We start from the raw sequence: 25,037 nt of genomic DNA, 5'->3' as shown, positions 1-25,037 counted from the left end.
ACTGTACCGGCGTGATGACGTTTTTACGCCTTTTCCCACGTTCACGTTATACGGACACAAGGAATTTATGCCAAATAAAAGTCGACGTTTGGATGAGAAATAACAATGTGCAGTCAGCTGTAAGCATCGGACGGACGGGAACATGAAAATTTCATGTAGTGCAGAATTGGAGAGTCTTGTGTCAGGGAATCGGTCTGCGCCTAGGCAAGTGGAAATAATATAGATGCAGTCGATTTTCCCTCCTCGCGCGAACGGCGCTCTATCGACTCCGCCATGTTTTATTGAGGAAGTCAGATATGTCTAGGCGAAAGTTAAAATTTGAATTATTATTTGGAATATATATGCCGCAGCAGTTTCGGAAATTTTTGTGTTCTCGTTCCTCTTTACATAAAAAAAAGCATTATCATACAATCACCGTAAAACACATACGAATTCATTCAGAATTGACTTTACAGATATTCAAGAAAGGTAGTAGGAGTAATCCACTAAATTACGGGCCCATATCGTTAACGTCGATATGCAGTAGGATTTCAGAACATATATTGTGTTCGAACATTATAAACTCCGTTTACACGATAAATCAGTCTAATCTAAAAGCCGTAAATTCAATTAAATACGTAGGTATTACAATTACTAACAACTTAAATTGTAAGGAACACATAGAAAATGTTCTGGGGAAGGCTAACCAAAGACTGCGTTTTATTGGCAGGACACTTAGAAAATGTAACAGACCTACTAAGGAGACTACCTACAATACGCTTGTCTGTCCTCTTTTAGAATACTGACGCGCGGTGTGGGATCCCTACCAGGTTGAACCGACGGAGTACATCGAAAAAGTTCAAAGAAAGGCAGCACGTTTTGTATTATCGCGAAATATGGGAGAGAGTGTCACAGAAATGATACAGGAATTGTGAAGGAGATTCGTTGAACCCTCTGCCAGGCACTTAAATGTGATTTCTACATCTACATCTACATGACTACTCTGCAATTCACATTTAAGTGCTTGGCAGAGGGTTCATCGAACCACAATCATACTATCTCTCTACCATTCCACTCCCGAACAGCAGCGGTAAAACGAACACCTCTAAACCTTTCTGTTCGAGCTCTGATTTTTCTTATTTTATTTTGATGACCATTCCTACCTATGTAGGTTGGGCTCAACAAAATATTTTCGCATTCGGAAGAGAAAGTTGGTGACAGAAATTTCGTAAATACACTCCTGGAAATTGAAATAAGAACACCGTGAATTCATTGTCCCAGGAAGGGGAAACTTTATTGACACATTCCTGGGGTCAGATGCATCACATGATCACACTGACAGAACCACAGGCACATAGACACAGGCAACAGAGCATGCACAATGTCGGCACTAGTACAGTGTACATCCACCTTTCGCAGCAATGCAGGCTGCTATTCTCCCATGGAGACGATCGTAGAGATGCTGGATGTAGTCCTGTGGAACAGCTTGCCATGCCATTTCCACCTGGCGCCTCAGTTGGACCAGCGTTCGTGCTGGACGTGCAGACCGCGTGAGACGACGCTTCATCCAGTCCCAAACATGCTCAATGGGGGACAGATCCGGAGATCTTGCTGGCCAGGGTAGTTGACTTACACCTTCTAGAGCACGTTGGGTGGCACGGGATACATGCGGACGTGCATTGTCCTGTTGGAACAGCAAGTTCCCTTGCCGGTCTAGGAATGGTAGAACGATGGGTTCGATGACGGTTTGGATGTACCGTGCACTATTCAGTGTCCCCTCGACGATCACCAGTGGTGTACGGCCAGTGTAGGAGATCGCTCCCCACACCATGATGCCGGGTGTTGGCCCTGTGTGCCTCGGTCGTATGCAGTCCTGATTGTGGCGCTCACCTGCACGGCGCCAAACACGCATACGACCATCATTGGCACCAAGGCAGAAGCGACTCTCATCGCTGAAGACGACACGTCTCCATTCGTCCCTCCATTCACGCCTGTCGCGACACCACTGGAGGCGGGCTGCACGATGTTGGGGCGTGAGCGGAAGACGGCCTAACGGTGTGCGGGACCGTAGCCCAGCTTCATGGAGACGGTTGCGAATGGTCCTCGCCGATACCCCAGGAACAACAGTGTCCCTAATTTGCTGGGAAGTGGCGGTGCGGTCCCCTACGGCACTGCGTAGGATCCTACGGTCTTGGCGTGCATCCATGCGTCGCTGCGGTCCGGTCCCAGGTCGACGGGCACGTGCACCTTCCGCCGACCACTGGCGACAACATCGATGTACTGTGGAGACCTCACGCCCCACGTGTTGAGCAATTCGGCAGTACGTCCACCCGGCCTCCCGCATGCCCACTATACGCCCTCGCTCAAAGCCCGTCAACTGCACATACGGTTCACGTCCACGCTGTCGCGGCATGCTACCAGTGTTAAAGACTGTGATGCAGCTCCGTATGCCACGGCAAACTGGCTGACACTGACGGCGGCGGTGCACAAATTCTGCGCAGCTAGCGCCATTCGACGGCCAACACCGCGGTTCCTGGTGTGTCCGCTGTGCCGTGCGTGTGATCATTGCTTGTACAGCCCTCTCGCAGTGTCCGGAGCAAGTATGATGGGTCTGACACACCGGTGTCAATGTGTTCTTTTTTCCATTTCCAGGAGTGTAGATCTCGCCGCAACGAAAAATGTCTTTGCTTTAATGACTTCCATCCCAACTCGCGTATCATATCTGCCACACTCTCTCCGCTATTACATGATAATACAAAACGAGCTGCCCTTTTTTGCACCCTTTCAATGTCCTCCGTCAATCCCACCTGATAGGGATCCCACACCGCGCAGCAATATTCTAACAGAGGACGAACGACTGTAGTGTAAACTGTCTCTTTAGTGGACTTGTTGCATCTTCTAAGTGTCCTGCCAATGAAACGCAACCTTTGGCTCGCCTTCCCCACAATATTATCTATGTGGTCTTTCCAACTGAAGTTGTTCGTAATTTTAACACCCAGGTACTTAGTTGAATTGACAGCCTTGAGAATTGTACTATTTATCGAGTAATCGAATTCCAACGGATTTCTTTTGGAACTCATGTGGATCACCTCACACTTTTCGTTATTTAGCGTCAACTGCCACCTACCACGCCATACAGCAATCTTTTCTAAATCGCTGGTCTTCGGATGACCTTACTAGACGGTAAATTACAGCATCATCTGCGAACAATCTAAGAGAACCGCTCAGATTGTCACCCAGGTCATTTATATAGATCAGGAACAGCAGAGGTCCCAGGACGCTTCCCTGGGGAACACCTGACATCACTTCAGTTTTACTCTATGATTTGCCGTCCATTACTACGAACTGGACCTTCCTGACAGGAAATCACGAATCCAGTCGCACAACTGAGACGATACCCCATAGGCCCGCAGCTTGATTAGAAGTCGCTTGTGAGGAACGGTGTCAAAAGCTTTCCGGAAATCTAGAAATACGGAATCAACTTGAGATCCCCTGTCGATAGCGGCCATTACTTCGTGCCAATAAAGAGCTAGCTGCATTGCACAAGAACGATGTTTTCTGAAACCATGCTGATTACGTATCAATAGATCGTTCCCTTCGAGGTGATTCACAATGTTTGAATACAGTATATGCTCCAAAACCCTACTGCAAACCGACGTCAATGATATAGGTCTGTGTCCGCAGCTCGTGGTCGTGCGGTAGCGTTCTCGCTTCCCGCGCCCGGGTTCCCGGGTTCGATTCCCGGCGGTATCAGGGATTTTCTCTGCCTCGTGATGACTGGGTGTTGTGTGATGTCCTTAGGTTAGTTAGGTTTAAGTAGTTCTAAGTTCTAGGAGACTGATGACCGTAGATGTTAAGTCCCATAGTGCTCAGAGCCATTTGAACCATTTTTGATATATGTCTGTAGTTCGATGGATTACTCCTACTACGCTTCTTAAACACTGGTGCGACCTGCGCAATTTTCCAATCTGTAGGTACAGATCTATCGGTGAGAGAGCGGTTGTATGTGATTGCTAAGTAGGGAGCTATTGTGTCAGCGTAATCTGAAAGGAACCTAATCGGTATTCAATCTGGACCTGAAGACTTGCCCGTATCAAGCGATTTGAGTTGCTTCGCAACCCCTAAGGTATCTACTTCTAAGAAACTCATGCTAGCAGCTGTTCGTGTTTCAAATACTGGAATATTCCATTCGTCTTCCCTGGTGAAGGAATTTCGGAAAACAGTTCAATAACTCCGCTTTAGCGGCACAGTCGTGGGCAACAGTACCATCGGCACTGCGCAGCGAAGGTATTGACTGCGTCTTGTCGCTTGTGTACTTTACATACGAACAGAATTTCTTCGTATTTTCTACCAAATTTCGAGACAATGTTTCGTTGTGGAACCTATTAAAGGCATCTCGCATTGAAGTCCGTGCCAAATTTCGCGCGTCTGTAAATTTTAGTCAATCTTCGGGATTTCACATTCTTCTGAACTTCGGATGCTTTTTCCGTTGCCTCTGCAACAGCCTTCGGACCTGTTTTGTGTACCATGGAGGATCGGTTCCATCTCTTACCAATTTATGAGGTATGAATCTCTCAATGGCTGTTGCTACTATATCTTTGAATTTGAGCCACAGCTCGTCTACATTTGCATAGTCAGTTCGGAAGGAATGGAGATTGTCTCTTACGAATGCTTCTAGTGACACTTTATCCGCTTTTTTAAATAAAATTATTTTGCGTTTGTTTCTGGTGGATTTGGAAGAAACGGTATTGAGCCTAGCTACAACGACCTTGTGATCACTAATCCCTGTATCAGTCATGATGCTCTCTATTAGCTCTGGATTGTTTGAGGGTAAGAGGTCAAGTGTGTTTTCGCAACCATTTACAATTCGCGTGGGTTCGTGGACCAACTGCTCGAAATAATTTTCGGAGAAAGCTTTTAGGGCAATCTCGGAAGATGTTTTCTGACTACCACCGGTTTTGAACAAGTATTTTTGCCAACATATCGAGGGAAGGTTGAAGTCCCCACCAACTATAACCGTATGGGTGGGGTATATATTTGTTACGAGACTCATATTTTCTCTGAACTGTTCAGCAAGTATATCATCGGAGTCTGGTGGTCGGTAGAAGGAGCCAATTATTAACTTAGTTCGGCTGTTATGTATAACCTCCACCCATACCAATTCGCATGGAGTATCTACTTCGAGTTCACTACAAGATAAACCACTATTGACAGACACAAACACTCCACCACCAATTCTGCCTAGTCTATCTTTCCTGAACACCGTCTGAGACTTCGTAAAAATTTCTGCAGAACTTATTTCAGGCTTTAGCCAGCTTTCTGTACCTATAACGATTTCAGTTTCTGTGCTTTCTATTAGCGCTCGAAGCTCAGGGACTTTCCCAGCACAACTACAACAATTTACAACTACAATTCCGACTGTTCCTTGATCCAAGCACGCCCTGTATTTGCCATGCACCCTTTGAGATTGCAGCCCACCCCGTACTTTCCCGAGGCCTTCTAACCTAAAAAAACCGCCCAGTCCACGCCACACAGCCTGCGCTACCCGTGTAGCCGCCAGCTGAGTGTAGTGAACTCCTGACCTATTCAGCGGAACCCATCTGAGCCTCTGATTCAGACCCTCCACCCGGCTCTGCACCAAAGGTTCGCAGTCGGTTCTGTCAACGATGCTGCAGATGGTGAGCTCTGCCTTCATCTCGTAAGCAAGACCGGCAGCCTTCACCAATTCAGATAGCCACTGGAATCCAGAGAGAATTTCCTCAGATCCAAAGCGACACATGTCATTAGTGCCAACATGTGCCACCACCTGCAGCTGACTGCACCCTGTGCTCTTCATGGCATCCGGAAGGACCCTTTCCACATCAGGAATGACTCCACCCGGAATGCACACGGAGTGCACACTGGATTTCTTCCCCTCCTTAGCCGCCATATCCCTAAGGGGCCCCATTACGCGCCTAACACTGGAGCTCCCAACTACCAATAAGCCCACTCTCTGCGATTGCCCGGACCTTGAAGGCTGAGAATCATCCTCTGAAGCAGGGCGGGCAGCTGCATCTGCCTCAGCCAGAGACAGTGCCTGAAACCTGTTTGTCAGACGCACCGGCGAGGCTTTCTGATCAGCCTCCGGGGACGTCTTTCACTGCCTGCCACGCCTTGGAACGACCTCCCAATCAACCACGGCGAGGGCTCAGCCCCACTGCGGGCAGCAACCGGGGCAACCACAGCGGCAGACCGATCTGGGGACAGACGGGACGAGGTTGACATCCCCGTGATACCCAAGTCCGGCTCCCCACAGTGGTGCCCATTGGCAACAGCCTCAAGCTGCGCGACTGCAGTCAGCACCGCTTGCAGCTGTGAGCGAGGGGATGCCAACTCAGCCCTCATCCGAAAACAGCAATCACGGTCCCTGTCCATTCTAATCGATGTTGAACAACAGTTATTGAAAGACGAGTCCGTGCCTAGATAACGCAAGGGAAACACGCAAAGAATGTATGAACTAACCCGATTTGCAGAGTATCCATGCAGATATAGATGTAGATATAAGATGGCGAAGAGTTCTCGGGGTTCCAGCCAGGTGGCGGTGCCTTCAAACTGCGACGTTTCGACGAGTGACATACTCATCATCTTCTGGCGAAGTGCCGAGACTTTGCTGCTGCTGCTCCTATTATGACTTCCTCACTGTGAGGAGGTTCGAGTGGAAGTTTGTGGCCTGTTGGCCTTTACTCCCCTGGAAATCTTGTAGAATCTTCTGTCTGTACTGGTGGATTGTAACTGGACTGGCAAGGAGTGCCGATGACCTATTTCTTGAGCTTGTCGATACGACGATTTTTCTTCTTCTTCTTGCTTGTTGCTGAGGGCTCTTCCTCGGTTGGGATACCGTGCATACGGTTTCCTGCTTTATCATATTCTCCGTTGACCAGAGAGATGATGATACCGCGCATTTGCAACTCTGTGAAAATAGGGTAGGAGTCAAACAGATTGGATTCCTCCCTAGAAAGACCAAGAAGGCCTTCTGGATACCCAAATGAGTGATGTGGGAGTTGGGGTTTAGGATGGTTAGGTGGAACGAAAGGATAAGGGTTGTCGTGGTGGGGGTATGTACCATCGCGAAGCGAGCCAGCGATCTTCTTCGTAACAGTGCTTGCGCTGTACATGTCTGGAAGCGGGAGGAAAGGGACTTCTTCCCACTCTTCTTCTTGCGCTGCTGCTTCGGTGTCCTTCTTGTGCTGTGTCGCCAGGCCGCGCTCAGTTGATAGCCTTCGTCCCTGTTTACAGGCTATCAACTGAGCGCGGCCTGGAATCCAGCATTAGCCGCAATACGCCAGGAACGCACCAAGAACCGTCCAGCTCACGAGACGTGATCAGAATGCTGTGACGGAGACACGAACGGTGCACCCGCTTCCCCTTCCACCCCGCCCGCCGGCTCCTCTGGACCCAGCCTCCCGCGGCCAGGTGGTGGGGGGCACACCGCAGGTATAAAGGGACCGGCATCCGCAAAGTCTCGGCACTTCGCCAGAAGATGATGAGTATGTCACTCGTCGAAACGTCGCAGTTCGAAGACACCGCCACCCGGCTGGAAACCCGAGAACTCTTCGCCAGCTGCATACGCCGGGAAAGCATACATTCACATTTAGATATAAGATGTTAATAACTATGTTCTTCGTGACTGCTTTCCACCGGGGCTGTTACGCAATCGACCTGAACGAAAAATCTCCTGAAATGAGACACTTCCGAAAACCATCTTGTATAACACAGGAGGACACAGTTTAATGAAATGTCTATACACAATTTGTTTCAAGGACTTCTACTCATCCCCATACGTGTCATTTATCTTTTGTTGTCTGAACAATGCCATGCCGTTGTCAAGAAAGGTATGAAATTTAGAACTATCTATTAAATAGTGTTTTGTTGTGCACACTGAGAGAAAATTAAACTGCGTAAACCCCAAAATGACAAAATTTTGTTTTTTATTGGGTATACCGAGACTTTTATGTTACTGAACCTTGTGACATAATATGCGAGAATGAACAAATCAAGTGTAGAATAGATGTTAACAACAATGGCAGGTGCCTAACTTAGAAATGTTAATGTAATACGGGTGGTAAGAGTGTATATGAAAAACCATTAGAAGGTATAAATTTGCAAGGAGTGGGTGTAGCAACAGGAGTATGAAAGTTTACTAAAAGCAATAATGTGAGTAGTGGCGTAGTGGAGTCACATGCAAGTGAAGGAGTCCACGAATACGTGTAACACGATTGTAACAAATAACACAAAACCACTGTCAGAGTGTTTATTGTATTGTATAAGCTACTTCCAAAACACTATCACACTGAAATCTAACTTAAATGCAATATTAATTGTCGATATGAATGTATGTTTAGCCTGCATTCTCACAGCAGCGAAGATGAACAAGTGCTCATAGCTCTTAAAGTATGCATTTCAGAGCAAATGTTTACTAGACTTTTTTTCTTGTTTTGCTCCGTACTATTATCTTCGGAAATGTTTCCCACCCTACAACCTTAGCAACAACAGCACCGCTATATGTATCCTTTAGTCACAATTATCGGAAAGATTTTCGTTTATAACTTTCGACTCCGGAGTCTAGACCAGGGTCCCTAACTCAAAATGATACATTTACCCATTATCCTTGAAAGTTTGTAACGTCATCACGGCATCATCCAGTACCCATAAGATACTATTCGTGTAGTTTCATCATGAAGTTAATAATTCTAGTTTCTTCGTTTTTACAAGTATTCTGTAGAAATTGACGGTATAGTACCCACAAGTGAAATTAAGAAGACAAAATATAATTACTCAAAAAACGTCCAAAGGCGCATTTGTCCTCAAATATCCAGTTAGACAATCCTGCTCTGCGTTTCGATTAGTTGCAGTAAGACAAAAAGCACTCCGTCTTCAGGCCACAAGTGGCCCATCGATACCATCCGACCGCCGTGTCACGCTCACTTGAGGATGCGGATAGGAGGGGCGTGGTGTCAGCACACCGCTCTTCCGGTCATTGTGAAGGTTTTCTGTGACTGGAGCCGCTATTATTCGGTCGAGTAGCTCCTCAATTGTCATCACGAGGCTGAGTGCACCCCGAAAAATGGCAACAGCGCATGGCGGCCTGGATGGTCACCCATCCTAGTGCCGGCCACGCCCGACAGCGCATACCTTCGGTGATCTCACGGAAATCGGTGTACCCACTGAGGCAAGGCCATTGCCCCTGCAGTAACACAAGCGAAATAAAATATATTGTCGTTAATCCACGAGTCAGTATGGTATAGCGTTTTCTACCAGCACCTCATTGCATCACATTTAGAAGGAAATCAGAACGTCAGTGTTCCAAAGAAAATGATCTATGGCCGATCTCCCACTACTATATAACGATCTAGATTGTTCCAGGAATGTAGCGGCTGCAGCAACTGGGATACATCGCCATCGCTTACCACGGTAATGATGCATGATACCCATACTAACATATCCAACCTTGCATGAACTATCGCAGCTTGTAAGCCACTACTGCTCTTACTACCCATCCCACGTCGCAGAGGTTTTTTTCCCACGGCACGAGCCTTGGCACTTTTTTCCCTCTGCTCTTCAAATCGCTACCCTCACTCGCTTTTCGTCCACTATATATCGCCTGATGGACCGTGTTAATGCGTAGTCTTACCCAGACGCACGGATAACATCACAGCCCAGCATCCTGTGATCCACTTACTAGATAACTAACATGTTGACGGAGGTGACAGTAGAACTTTTGGTTTGGTCACCACGTCGGTGCGGGCGTGGAGGGGCCCCATCTAAAAAATAAAGTCCCCTAGAACTTAGAACTACTTAAACCTAACCAACATAAGGACATCACACACATCCATGCCCGAGGCAAGATTCGAACCTGCGACCGTAGCGGTCGGGCGGTTCCAGACTGTAGCGCCTAGAACCGCTCGGACACTCCGACCGGCGCAATACTGCACTTACTACATCTGCAACATAATTATTGCAGTACAGTAATACTCTTATGCCTTGCTATATCGATCTGTAATAGGTGATTTTTGGTTTTATATAAGTTTCGTAAGAAATTCTTGAGGTCTGACTTCGTCTGAACACAGACACGGAGACAAGCCTCCGTAGCAACTAAGATGTCTTATGTATGTATTCTTGTTCGGGAGGCTTGTTTCCGCACGCTACTCGCTTCGTAGTTGGCGCTGAACCACTTCTGTGGCCATTAACAGCTCAAAACAAGGCCGTTGACAGATGGATAACAGCCAACAGAGAGAGCACCGCGGTGCGTCGCCTTGGTAGTTCGGGCAGTCGCCGCTGCTAGCGAGCGGCGCTGCCTGTCGCTACTGCTGCAGGTGTTGACGCTGCAGGTCGTGTTTGGCTCTGCCGACCGAACGGGCACGGCGCCAGACTCGTTGGCAGCGGACGCGCGTTTTAATAAACCTCAGCTGTGGCCGCTCGGCTGTTGGCGCGCGGGAGCGCCCTGCCGCAGTCGGAACGGAACACTGCCGCTACGTACATAACTTCTACGCGGTATCTTTAGGTAGCAGTTCTACGGTGGCTGACAACCGCGAGATGTCGACCCGTCTTCTTCCTGTTTATTCCTCTGCAGCACAGCGGCAAGCTTGTAGGTATTACCCGAAACAGTGAACACTAGAACCGGCGGTAGCGAGAAAAAACTTAGTCGCGTGACTAGGCACAACCACGTTCCGCCGGCCGTTGTGGCCGAGCGGTTCTAGACGCTTCAGTCTGGATCCGCGCGACCGCTACGTTCGCAGGTTCGAATCCTGCCTCGGGCATGGATGTGTGTGATGTCCTTAGGTTAGTTAGGTTTAAGTAGTTCTAAGTTCTAGGGGACTGATGACCTCAGATGTTAAGTCCCATAGTGCTCAGAGCCATTTGAACCATTTGAACAACCACGTTCCAAAGGTGCGTTTACACCTGTGCAACTTTGCGTCCGCTCTAGGTAAATGCGGCCGTTGCACGAAGAAACAAGGGCGGTGCGTCGGAGCAAAGTCACGCCTGCCTATGATTGTGCGCATGGGTTACCGTGCATAGTTGCACCTGGTTCTCTCTCCTTTTGGTGCTTTGTTGAAAGATTCGGTTTTTAGCACACTTTAAAATTTGTCTTTGCGTTAGCAATTTTGACGAGCGGTCTAAGAATAAACACATAGAAACCGAACAGCATTATCGTCTTGTTTCCTTTTTCCAGGACGGTTAATTCCGTGGATTATACCGCCAGAGTGAAATTAAATAACTGGCTACAGTTCTTCACGAATAAGAGTAAACCGGAAATCACCAAGGAAAACCTGAAAAAAAACAAAGAACCTTTGTTTGCACTTTTGAAGAATACATATTGATGAAGAGGAACGATCCTGTTGAAGTGTCGATGCTGCCCTGATTCCTTTACAACACGGTTTGGTTCATAAACAGTTTGCGTCGACGGGAGCAAATAAAAAAAACACTGAAACCTCTAGCAGAAATGCGTGTCTGTTAAGTAATTTTTCATTTGCAAATTGAATAGGAAACCCAACATCTGACGTCTAGTATTCCATCATTAGCCCCCAGTGGGCCCTCATATGTTGCAGTTCTATGTGCTGCAAAAACTTTTTCCTTCTGTGCACAAATTTCTACTCGTAATCGGATTCAGCAACCGGATTCATCAAAGCAACAGTGAAATGTTCAGACGTTTCACACTTTTCTAATGCTTGAGTCTTCGAACTCTTGGTGCAAAAATATGCTTACATAATATCAGCTGAAGGACTTTACAAGCATGTTGGTTGATGATTGTTACTTTTTTCGTTAAAATACAGTTTTCTTGTGTTTAGAATTCATTAGGATTTCACGTTTTGTGAGGTGAGTAAAATACATGTTCTAACATATTCTTGATCTCCTCACCGTAAATGTTAAGGATCTAACGTCTGTTTCGTTCTCGGCAGAAAGCCTTGTAAGTACTGTTAGGCGGTCATCAGCCCGCTTTCAGATGGCACATTAATGCCGCAGCCTCGCCAGCACACTTGGCCGACTCTGATAAACAAACCCACTGCCCACTGGCCAGACACAGACGCGCATTTAACCTGCAGCTGCAGCTTCTTAATGACTGGTGTAACATGCGTCCTTCTTTCTAGGTGCAAAAGGAATCACTCACGCGTACAGTTTGAGAAACAGGCACGTAAAAGCGTACCTCTACTTGGGCGTGTGTGGGACTACGTGCGAGGCGCCAGGCGTGTAAATGCTCTTTAATCCAAGGCAATGTCCGTGCAAGCACGGAAAACGATCGGGGAAAATGTCGTCGGTAGCAGCCGTAGCGGCTTGCTGTTAACGTCATTGATTTGGTTGACATTGTGGACGATGAAAGGAATGACAGTGCTCGGCAACAAGATGACACAACGTGCAAGTAAAATGTTAAACCTGAGTTAAGTCGATGGTGTTCATATTTCGGTAGTGGGAACACGATGGTTGCAGGAGTGGCCCACAAGTATCAACGCCAAAGGAGAAGCTTTTGTCGATGAGCATATTAGTCGACCACCACAGTATTTTTGCACGTGGGAGTAAGGGCGTTTCGGTCGGCTTCGCGTGAGCTTTTATCAAGACTTGCAAGATCTTTATTAACTTTACGTGTCATTTGCTCTTAATGGTTTATCTTTGCCATAAAAAAGTAGCAGTGAGTGATATAAAATTTCCATCTTTCTGTGTACATTTATTTTCTTACTCTGCTTCGCACAAGTTTAAAAGCCAAACTCATCTCTAGCAGACAGATTTCGTTTATGTTCCTGCAAAAATTTGTCCTTAGAACGCCTTAAAACCTGAAAATTCCAGGGGTTTGAAAGGATGTTTTCCGTGCTACAAATCGACAAATTGCGTTTCATTGCTTTGTCTGGAGCAGTAGTCGACATTCCGTGACGTGAAATTTCCAGCCAGTACGCTCGCCGTGGTGACGATTCTTCGCGTTACAAAACCAGTGCCGAAATATTAAGAGTAGCTGAATCTTCTTTCTCTCACTCTACATAAGACTGAAGGAGAGCGCTGCTAATATACAAATCGCACGATGGCCGTTTCTTACTCCACATATAGTCAAAGGTAAAGTACTATGGTATTACTGATTGAACTGTCTAAAGTCGTACGGTATTGTTGAGTCACCCATGTGATTGAAAATGTGATGGACAGTCTCCTTCGCGAAATATGAAAGCTTTGCCTGAAACACTGTTAAGTGTAGATCATCGTTATGAATTCCTATGGAATTCTGATGTCATGTTCCTATGAGGGCATGCTGTAAAGTAATGCATCCGAATTTTTTATCTCAAAACTCGTAAAGCTTTTCAAATTATACAAACTTTATTAACGTTATATGTCTTTATTCTATTGGGCTACATATTTATTTCCCATATTTGCACTGCTGGCCATTAAAATTGCTACACCAAGAAGAAATGCAGATGATAAAAAGGTATTCATTGGACAAATATATTATACTAGAACTGACATGTGATTACATTTTCACGCAGTTTGGGTGCATAGATCCTGAGAAATCAGTACCCACAACAACCACCTCTGGCCGTAATAACGGCCTTGATACGCCTGCACATTGAGTCAAACAGAGCTTGGATGGCGTGTACAGGTACAGCTGCCTATGCAGCTGCAACACGATACCACAGTTCATCAAGAGTGGTGACTGGCGTATTGTGACAAGCCAATTGCTCGCCCACCATTGACCAGACGTTTGCAATTGGTGAGAGATCTGGAGAATGTGCTGGCCAGGGCAGCAGTCGAACATTGTCTGTATCCAGAAAGGCCTGTACAGGACCTGCAACATGCGGTCGTGCATTATCCTGCCGATATGTAGGGTTTCGCAGGGATCGAATGCAGGGTAGAGCCACGGGTCGTAACACATCTGAAATCTAACTTCCACTGTTCAAAGTGCCGTCAATGCGAACAAGAGGTGACCGAGACGTGTAACCAATGGCACCCCATACCATCACGCCGGGTGAAACGCCAGTATGGCGAATACGAATACACGCTTCCAATGTGCGTTCACCGCGATGTCGCCCAACACCGATGCGACCATCATGATGCTGTAAACAGAACCTGGATTCATCCGAGAAAATGCCATTCGTGCACCCAGGTTCGTCGTTGAGTACACTATCGCAGGCGCTCCTGTCTGTGATGCAGCGTCAAGGGTAACCGCAGCCATGGTCTCCGAGCTGGTAGTCCATGCTGCTGCAAACGTCGTCGAACTGTTCGTGCAGATGGTTGTTGTCTTGCAAACGTCCCCATGTGTTGACTCAGGGATCGAGACGTGGCTGCACGATCCGTTACGGCCATGCGGATAAGATGCCTGTCATCCCGACTGCTAGTGATACGAGGCCGTTGGGATCCAGCACGGCGTTCCGTATTACCCTCCTGAACCCACCGATTCCGTATTCTGCTAACAGTCATTGGATCTCGACCAACGTGAGCAGTAACGTCGCGATATGATAAACCATAATCGCGATAGGCTACAATCCGACCTTTATCAAAGGCGGAAACGTGATGGTACGCATTTCTCCTCCTTACACGAGGCATCACAACAACGTTTCACCAGGCAACGCCGGTCAACTGCTGTTTATGTATGAGAAACCGGTTGGAAACTTTCCTCATGTCAGCACGTTGTGCATGTCACGCCAGTCTTGTGTGAATGCTCTGAAAAGCTAATCATTTGCATATCACAGCATCTTCTTCCTGTCGGTTAAATTTCGCGTCTGAAGCACATCATCTTCGTGGTGTAGCAATTTTAATGGCCAGTATTGTAGTCACTCTGTAGACGAACACATTTCTCTCAACGAGAGACTGGTTTGTTCACACAGACACTGTAGAATGTTTGGCTTCGTTGACGGAGTCACACCCTCACCTCTGCTTGCACCGTTTCATCACTATCAAAGCGACGTCCGCGAAGGTGATTTTAAGTTTTGCAGACAGATTAAAATCGGATGGGACCAAGTCGGGACTGTAAGGAAGTTAATAGATGACAGTGAATACAAGTCGTCGGATTGTTGCAGGTGTCGCAGCGCTCGTGTGTGATCTGGCACTGTTAGGCTGAAGGAGAGACTAATCCGTGTGTGGAGGATCTCTTAGAATTCGAAACTCGATTACAGCACGCTGTTTCCCACGCACCGACATAGTTACGTCACACACCGCTGTGTTGCGCGCTAAAATTTGCAGTCCTCTAGCGGCAGAGTGCTGCAAATATGTAGGCATTAAGAATAAAGTTGCAGAATGTTAATAACATTTGTTTTATTTCAAAAGCTTTATGAGATTTCACACAAAAAATTCGGAGGCGTTACTTTTCAGGACGAACGAAAGGGAGGGCTGAATCTCGATGACAACACATAGCATCGAGGTTGTCGTCGTTTTTTAACGTCATCCCCCCCCCCCCCCCCCCAAAAAAAACCGGCGACCTAACCACTCTCAACAAATCCCGCATTCCATGAGGACTCTGGTGATAGTTTAATGATAAGTAACTTAACACCACCACCCCTTCTCGCCTTAAACGCCAGAAACGGGGTCGAAATTTTCTCCCCACTGGTATTCGAAGCCGGTATCAGCGACTGCTGCCACAGGAGCGGGTTCCCCAAAAAGTTACAAGTAAAGATAATCCTGTCCTCAAACCGAAGGAGGTAGCACGTCCTTACCTTCCACCTTGTGCTGAAGTGATTTACGCAGCACACAATAGGGCGACCAACAACTTCGCATGGACTTCCAAATACGGAGGGACACCGTCTGTAATGCATCAAACATCAATACGTGCGAGAAATTCATTGAAGTCACTGCTGCTTGCTCTCCCTAGAAGGGGTGAAAGCAACCGACTTTGGAAATCTGTTCATTGTGTGGGTTCAAACACTGACTACGTGGGCTATTCAGAAAGTAAGGATTGTTAGGTCGCGAATGGAAACCACAGTGACAATCCGATGGAGCTGTGCATAGATGTGTTTGACAGTGTCTCTGGTATCACTGTCGATCGCGTCACGTCGCTCTTTTCAGTTCTGAGCACATAGTGAGTACGTACAGATGCCTCCAACAATGGTACACTACTGGCCATTAAAATTGCTACACCACGAAGATGACGTGCTACAGACGCGAAATTTAACCGACAGGAAGAAGATGCTGTGATATGCAAATGATTAGCTTTTCAGAGCATTCACACAAGGTTGGCGCCGGTGGCGACACCTACAACGTGCTGACATGAGGAAAGTTTCCAACCGATTTCTCATACACAAACAGAAGTTGACCGGCGTTGCCTGGTGAAACGTTGTTGCGATGCCTCGTGTAAGGAGGAGAAATGTGTGCCATCACGTTTTCGACTTTGATAAAGGTCGGATTGTAGCCTATCGCGATTGCGGTTTACCGTATCGCGACATTGTTGCTCTAGTTGGCCTAGATCCAATGACTGTTAACAGAATATGGAATCGGTGGGTTCAGGAGGGTAATACGGAACGCAGTATTGGATCCCAACGGCTGCGGTTACTCTTGACGCTGCATCACAGACAGGAGCGCCTGCGATGGTGTATTCAACGACGAACCTGGGTGCACGAATGGCAAAACGTCATTTTTTCGGATGAATCAAGGTTCTGTTTACAGCATTATGATGGTCGCATCCGTGTTTGGCGACATCGTGGTGAACGCACATTGGAAGCGTGTATTCGTCATCGCCATACGGGCGTATCACCCGGCGTGATGGTATGGGATGCCATCGGTTACACGTCTCCGTCACCTCTTGTTCGCATTGACGGCACTTTGAACAGTGGACGTTACATTTCAGATGTGCTACGACCCGTGGCTCTACCCTTCATTCGATCCCTGCGAAACCCTACATTTCAGCAGGATAAAGGACGACCGCATGTTGCAGATCCTGTACGGGCCTTTCTGGATACAGGAAATGTTCGCCTGCTGCCCTGGCCAGCACATTCTTCAATCTCTCACCAACTGAAAATGTGTGGTGAATGGTGGGCGAGCAACTGGCTCGTCACAATACGCCAGTCACCACTCTTTATGAACTGTGGTATCGTGTTGAAGCTGCATGGGCACCTGTACCTATACACTTCATCCACGCTCTGTTTGACTCAATGGCCAGGCGTATCAATGCCGTTACTACGACCAGAGGTGGTTGGTCTGGGTACAGATTTCTCAGGATGTACGTACCAAAACTGCGTGAAAATGTAATCACATGTCAGTTCTAGTATAATATATTTGTCCAATGAATACCCGTTTTTAATGGCCAGTAGTGTAAAATCAAGCAGGTACTGTTATTGCAGGGTGATTTCAATACACATCCGTGAGGACGCAAATACATTGCACTGTCAAACAACTGCAGTCGTGATTAAAGATTGTAAATTCCTGAAATTTGTTTTTCATTAAGTCGTACTCATGCGCGACCTCGTGGTATTCGTTCGGGTGTCCAAAAAGCCGCCGTCACTACCTGCTGTACTTTGTATCAATAAAACATTACACGTTGCATGAAACTGAAGCGGAAAGTATCTGCTCAAATACATATTATGGACCAAAATATGGAAACGCTGCGAGAAATGAATGCCTGAACATAAGTGCAGATGGTAGTCAAGCCTCCAGATCGCGCTGTTGTATCCGAGCACAAATACATAAAATAAATCTGTCATATACATAAAACAGTGTGTGTGTGTGTGTGTGTGTGTGTGTGTGTGTGTGTGTGTGTGTCTGAGAACTCCTCCCAAACCCCTGGAACGATTTCAACCAAATTTCGCACAGAAACAGCAGGCCACCAGAGTTATAGCGCTGTGAGATTTATAACCTCCTAGTTCCAATAGAGGCAGAAATATGGGTGAAAACGTCTTATTTTTTCAACCTGTGGTGTATAGGCTGCCCTGCATGAAAGGCATATTGTGTGGAAACAGTGTGAGGCAAGTACAGGGTATAGAAGGTTACTGAGCAGGTGGGAAAGAGGGAGACGGAACACGGTATGGTCAGAGGGAGGGGAGGAAGAAGATATGGTTAGAGAGAGGGGATGCAGAAAATGGACAAAGAAATGGGGAGCAGGAGATGGAGAGACATAGACAGAGAGAGTAGAGAGGAGGAGACAGACAGAGGTAGGAGGATGAGGTGGACAGAGAGGCAGGGAAGAGGTGGACACAGAGAGAGGTAGGAGGTGGTGTGTTCAGTATACTTTTCGAATGCAGACGTGAATGAAAGCACAAGGAAAAGGCTAGTAAACAAATAATCAAACAGATACAAATCACTAATTTTCTTTCCTTCCTTCTTTCCTTCAAAGGAGATTCGAAAGCAATGTTCAACGACGGCGAAAATGCATCACTTTTAATGGACATCATACTAAGTAAAACTTTGTAGAGAGGAAGAGCAATTCTATAAACTGATGCACTTGCACCGCCTACATCAGTTAATAAAGACATGTGTACCGAAATGATAATCAAGTGACAGTTTTACTCCAGGAAAGGGCGGTAAAGCGAAGGTCAACATGACCCCAGCAGCGGTTAGAGAGCACTTTTTCCAGAAGATAGTGTCAAGCTTTCCTCTCCTTCACACGAACGTGTTGTTCCCATTCACTATAACGTACATGAATGATCTGCGTCTGCGTGGGAGATAGCAGTCATTTGTTACCGGTATGAAACTTGATCGCGATAGATAATGATACGGTACTCATACATTTCGATGGAGTAAAATAGTAGTATTAGTTTCATGTAATTGTGGCTTGTTTATGAAATAAATGTAAGGGGAAGATTGAGTAATGGTACATATCAAACTCATTGGTCAACTTTAACCGACCTCTCTTGTTCAGAGCGAAAAACATGGAAGACCACGTTCTGTCAGTTGGATGCCGAGCACCAGACAGTAAAGACGGGTTGTGAATTAAGTCTGAGGTTGTGATTGTTTGGTAGTACAAATAGTTTTATAATTTTGTTACTGGTATTTTATTACTAGTAAGTAGCCCTAATAGGCATTTGAAACAGTATGTAAATACACATCGCTCAGGCAAAAAAAGTTTTATGGCAGTTTCTACATGGTGACACAGGAAAACTGGAACATTTCCACAATCCAACGAAACTAGAAGTGATGAAGGAAAGAAATTTCATTCATAGTAACACAATTTTGCCATTTACGAAACATCGATGGCGTTTATCATTTTTTTTTAATTACGACGTTTAGAAGGCGTTCCCCTGCGCCCGCAGCTCGTGGTCGTGCTGTAGCGTTCCCGCTTCCCGCGCTTAGGTTCCCGGGTTCGATTCCCGGCGGGGTCAGAGATTTTTTCTGCCTCGTGATGACTGGGTGTTGTGTGATGTCCTTAGGTTAGTTAGGTTTAAGTAGTTCTAAGTTTTAGGAGACTGATGGCCATAGATGTTCAGTCTCATAGTGCTCAGAGCCATTTGAACCATTTTCGTCCCCCTGTTCGAATACATTCGTGAAATCTGCTTTTGAGATTCCTAATTGACAGCTGCAACGTCTTGGCTGGGATACTGTGAATTGCATTCCGAATTCTCTGTTTTAACTCATCCAAGGTTCTTGGTCGAGTCGTGTAGACTTTGCTCCTGAGGTAGCCCCACAAGAAAAAATTACAAACGGAATGTTACCGAATCGTGAGATCACACGGTTGCCAAACAATTCTCGCACGTATGTCACTGACTGCCATGCGGTGTGTTTTGTCACTCCATCCTGTTGAAACCAGGCTTCTTGAACGTTTGGAATGTTGTTCAATGCAGGTGTAACGAAATTTCGTAACATCTCCATGTAATGATCGGGATTGACAGTTATTGTGTTTCCTTGTCCATTTGCGAGAAAATACAGTCCGATGGTCCCATGTGTTGAAACACCACACCGTACTGTCACTTTCCTAGCGTGTAAAGGGCACTCATGAATGTCATTAGGATTTGTGTTTGCCCAGTAACGGTAGTTCTGTTTATTCACATAACCTGTGAGATGAAAATGTGTCTCATCTGACATCCACAACCTGTTTAGAAATTCATCGTCATTGTTTGTTTTTGTTATCATTTGTTAACAGAGTCCTAATCGTAACCGGTAATCGTTGTCCTTCAATTGTTGTACCAACTGTAGTTTGTATGGATGAAATTTTAAATCAACATGAAGAATTCTGCGAACGCTCTCCCGGGATATTCCAACCACTGCTGCTTGCTTACGAACTGAACGCCGTGGGCTCCGTAAGACAGACCCGCTACAGCATCAATGTTCGCTGGTGATCGCATACTTCTTGGTCGTCCTGTTGGTTTCTTCTTGAGGGCAGATCCAGTCTCTTAAAAGTTATTAATCCAACATTTTATCGCGTGTTTCGACGAAACGGCATCATGGCGTCCTAAATCATAAAAATATCGAAACTCCCACTGCGCTGCTACCAAACTGTCATTGTTTTCACAAAATATTTTTATGGCTAAAGCACACTGTTGTCCGCTCCACTGATCCATGATTACTGAAATGGCGGACTGTTTACTCTTTAACTGCCACGAACTCGCAGTGCTACCACCTTCCCATGGCTACCACTACTCATTTCAAACATTCCCGTTATTCTGTGTCGCCCTGTGTAAGGGCGATCAAAACGTTTCCATTCGAAGGACCTACAGGACAGAATGGATTTGTCAATCAGACAAAATCGCCATGTGCATTTACTAACTGAACTTACATAACAAGCTCTTCAAAGGTTCTAAGAAAACAGTCTTCCAAACAGGTAGGAAACAAACGTCTTTAGAATATGTTTGACTAAAATGCAACAAACAGTTTAATTTTATCTAAAAAAGAATTCATTAGGAGGAAACAAAAACAGTTAAAGCTGCTTGATAAGAAACCTTCATGCATTGGGCAACGTGGTGCGGACGAACGACCCAAAATTACTTACGGCAGCCCCGATACGCTGCTCTTCACACTCCTCCCTTTGTAAGCAACCGATGGGAACATGCCCCAAGGCACAAACACACAGTGATAGCCTGATCAACAGAGAAGTAATCTTCAAGTAAAACGAGTAAAAACTTAAGCCATCAGATTACAGACAGGCAGCATAGACAAAACAATTGTGAAAAGTTAAGATAAGAAGGTAACTCACCAAGGTACCCACCCCCACTTGCACCGCCGCGTGTTGTAGCCAAGCGGTGTCAGGCGCCTTGCACGGTTCGCGCGGCTACCCCCGTCGGAGGTTCGAGTCCTCCCTGGGGCATGTGTGTGTGTGTGTGTGTGTGTGTGTGTGTGTGTTGTCGTTAGTGTAAACTAGTTTCAGTTAGATTAAGTAGTGTGTAAGCCTAAGCGCCGATGACCTTAGCAGTTTGGTCCCATAGGAACTTACCACTAAATTTCCAAAATTTCCCACTTGCACCTGATAGTAAAGAATTTAAGAGGCCAACCGAGATTCAGCTTCAAATCTCGCCACGAGGCGGAAACGGCAAAGACTTTACCGTCGCACAGAATGGAAAACATAGGTGGAAGGAAGACATGAACTGTTGGCTGATGAAACTCACCTGCATAAACACAAGCTTAGCCTGGAAGTATAGCCCACCACAATACAAGCAACAAGATTTGCCCTGGTAAGGCGCATAAGCTTGTAGGCACATTTAACATAAAAAAGTACAAAACCCAAATAATTTAAAACACACAGTCAACTCACAACTCTGTGTCAATTACCAAACGGAAACTATTATGTTTTGACACAAGCGACATGCTCTTCAGATCCCCAGGCCACACACAGGAACAGGGAACAACAACATCAGGAGGCTGAACCGTGTGTGATATAGAAGCAGCAGGGCACAAACTCGCGCAGGAAGCGAACCACTCAAAATTATCATGCTCATAGCGGGGAGCAAGATCGGTCCTTACAAAAGCTGCGCGTCTCGGCACTGAAGAAATGAACTAAAAGTAGCTCGCCGAGCACACAAAGCTGCTGTGCGATGACAGACAATGGAAAAGCTTAGAGCCGCCAGGAGATATGTGGATGCCAGAACTGGTCGGCGAAAGCAATAACGTGTCCATTCCTGATTCCTGTGCACATCCCTTGTATCTGAATGATGCTCAGCCAGACCAACTTGGAAGTCACGAGGGCAGTAGAACAAACAGCCGACCCATTGCCCCGCAGACCTGTGCTGTCCGCGTTGCTTCACTCGCTGCCTCAGTGGTATTCGCAGCAAACATGTCACATCCCCTTCACGTCAAATATTGTGTTCCAACAGACATGGGGTGAGCTATCGATCTCGCCATGATTAAGACAGGTCACTGCAACGCCGTGTGTTTGGCTGCAGAGAGAACCATTATTAGTTCAAGATATTACTAATATTGGTGCACTGTCCACCGCACAATGAAGCACTGCAACTAACATCACCTACCTGCCGGATCGGTGACGATCGTCTCTTGCGTCACCATACTTCCAGTGGTCACCGCAGTTGGCGGGCAGACCTTCGGTAACCTGTGAGCTGTTATGGCGCAGTGCAGTAATGGTGTTTCTGCTTGGAGCTGCTAGTGGCCAGTTACTGCACAGCCCCACCCAGATCGTGGAGCAGCTTCCAGCATGTAAGCATGTAAGTATGTAAGTACCTGACACAACGAACTGTTCAAAATCTATTACTTCAAGGACAGTTCTGAGCCAGATGCTTTTTAGCATGCCATTTTCGGTATGTATGGTACATGTTTATGATCTGTAGGTAACAGTTAGGAGTGTCTAGGCGAGTTTTTTAGATATGTTACGGTACGTTTTCATTATCTTTGGGGTGTGTACTGGATCTTTGTACGATCGGTAGGTGAAGTTTAGAGAAGGTGTTTCACAATATTTGCAATCTGTTTGTACTGTACTGCGCATATACATGTTTATGAGATTTTTTTATTGTCTATACGTAATTAGGGCTTCCCCAAGAAGATACTTACCTATGTTCTCCCACAGCACAAACTGAACATTTCCTGCCAATTTCCAAGTGGAGGTAATGAAAAGTCATGGCAGGAGTGGTATTATGAACAAGACCAGTCGACCCTGACTCAAGTCTCAGCCGGAATTTCACACTATTGTATAAACAGCCCAACAGGCCTGAACTGCCAACTGGCCTTTCTCAGGTGGGGAAGGGGGAAAACCCATGACATCACAATTTCAAGTGCCTTCTGGTGGCGGCATCGTGAACTTGGCCAGTCGGCCACCACATGTCAAGGAGGATACATACGAATGGAAAAAAAGTGGGAGCAGAGGGAAGCAGAAACTGGGGGTGGTGGGTGATATTTTGAATTCTTCTTTCAACAGGATAACACCTGCACATTCCCAAAAATGACAAATAAAGGAAATATTAACCTACGTCCTTCCACACCGGATCTGTATGAACAGCTCTGCACACACAGCTTTTCCCATCAATTCCCAGGTGGGGGTGGGGAGGGGGAGGGATAGATGTGGGTGGGATAATGGGGAGGGGGAGGGGGAAAAGCTCGTGTCATCTTCTGGTGATGTCATCAGTGCGATGTTGCCACATCTACTGATGTCATCGTGAATAGATTGAATAAATTTGGCAACAACGCAGACTATGCTTATACAAAGGTAGTCCCACTACTGACAAGGGTCCACTCGGATGTCTGGTGTGCCATGGAGTGTCTGCCCTGGACTGTTGTTCCGGCTTTTTCTGTAGTGGCAGAAGAGATGCACCGACTCTCGTGAGCCCATCGACAACACTGCACACAGGAACGGCGTTACAGCGTCCTTTCAGGCGAGTTGCGGTTCTGCATGCCCAAGATGTCTGTATGCATGTGTGGAGGTTCTGAGGATAAAAAATATAAAGAATGTTGAGAGATTGCATTCATTGTCTTCAAATGGGCATTGCAACTGGCATGATCGTAAGAAGTGCCATTGGATACATGATGACTTCTGGTCTGCGTAGCCAGTAATTTAGATAGCACCCATTACAGTCCTCACTTGTGAAAAGCGGTGGCTGTGTCCTACTTTCGTGGACTCGAAGATGGTATCTTTCAACAATATAACGTATGACAATATGTTGACTCTACTACCCACCTACTTCGACACAGAGGGTGTTCCATTCTTGCTCTCACACACTAAAAACATCTGGCTATTAGTCGCCGAGTGACTGAGACATCAGCACATGCCAGCCTCTACAACTGATCGCCATAGAGTTGAAGCATTCCCCATTTTCTACATTTTTGTTGTGTTTTGTGAAGCATTTGTAAATTTTTCAAGTTCTACACATTTAAGTGCTGCATAATTTATTAAAGCTATTTGGAATATATTTTTAATTCTTCAATTACAGAAATTATGACAAGTAACATTTTAAATATTTTTAAAATAATTATGTGACATGTGAACAGTAAATCCATACCTCATTGGTCGAGCTCCATCTTGTAGCTTCAAACAAAAGAAGGTTTGGTACGATGAAAAATAGGGTTTTTGCGAATTAACAGTTTCGTTAACGTCCTAACAAGTTTACCTGTCTTGAAAATGGAAATTTGTGTTAACCTCCAATAGTACAGTTTCAAAATGTATATAACTTGTAACTGATTTTTGATAGTATTTCTTCGTAATTTGATTTCACTTACTAATTACTCGTGTGTAGTAGAGTAATAATGTAACAGATAGAAAAATAAATACAGTGACAAGAATTTCTCAATAGCAACGCTTTCACATTTCGATAGCATATTTGTCCCGTGCAGCATGATTGCTTTATACCTTGGAATATATTTTTAGATTTCAAAAAACCTTAATCTTCCAGAGTAATTGTTGTAATTTCAGGAGAAGACTGCAGCACATAAAGAATCAATGCCATCATTTAAAAATGGAACAAGAAAATATGAAACCTCTATTACATCTGGCAAGAGGCGAAAGCGTGAAAAGTGTCCCAATGTAAAACGCTCACTCCCAAAGAAAATAATTTTCCTGTATGAAACCATGATCATTGTATTGTTTTGTGAATAAATCCATCTAGACTGCTTAGTATATTGCTTTATTTATCACGCCGTTTCGACTGCTGCTACCATCAGATCAAATCTTACGACTAGGAAAACAAGGTTTAGTGTCAAAAAAATGGTTCAAATGGCTCTGAGCACTATGGGACTTAACATCTGTGGTCATC

General features: G+C 45.9%; 1 long non-coding RNA gene across 1 annotated transcript; it reads left to right on the top strand.

Annotated features, from left to right (window-relative positions):
* The first annotated feature begins 10,475 nt into the window (after positions 1–10,475).
* On the top strand, positions 10,476–24,898 carry LOC124803485. The gene is made up of 2 exons (XR_007017210.1): positions 10,476–10,603; positions 24,698–24,898. It is a non-coding gene; the product is annotated as an uncharacterized LOC124803485 (long non-coding RNA).
* The last annotated feature ends 139 nt before the right edge of the window (positions 24,899–25,037 follow it).

Source organism: Schistocerca piceifrons, chromosome 6, assembly GCF_021461385.2.
Source record: "Schistocerca piceifrons isolate TAMUIC-IGC-003096 chromosome 6, iqSchPice1.1, whole genome shotgun sequence".
Lineage (NCBI taxonomy): Eukaryota > Metazoa > Arthropoda > Insecta > Orthoptera > Acrididae > Schistocerca > Schistocerca piceifrons.
The sequence above is the reverse complement of the archived record's forward strand: the minus strand, read 5'-3'. Positions and strand labels throughout refer to the sequence as shown.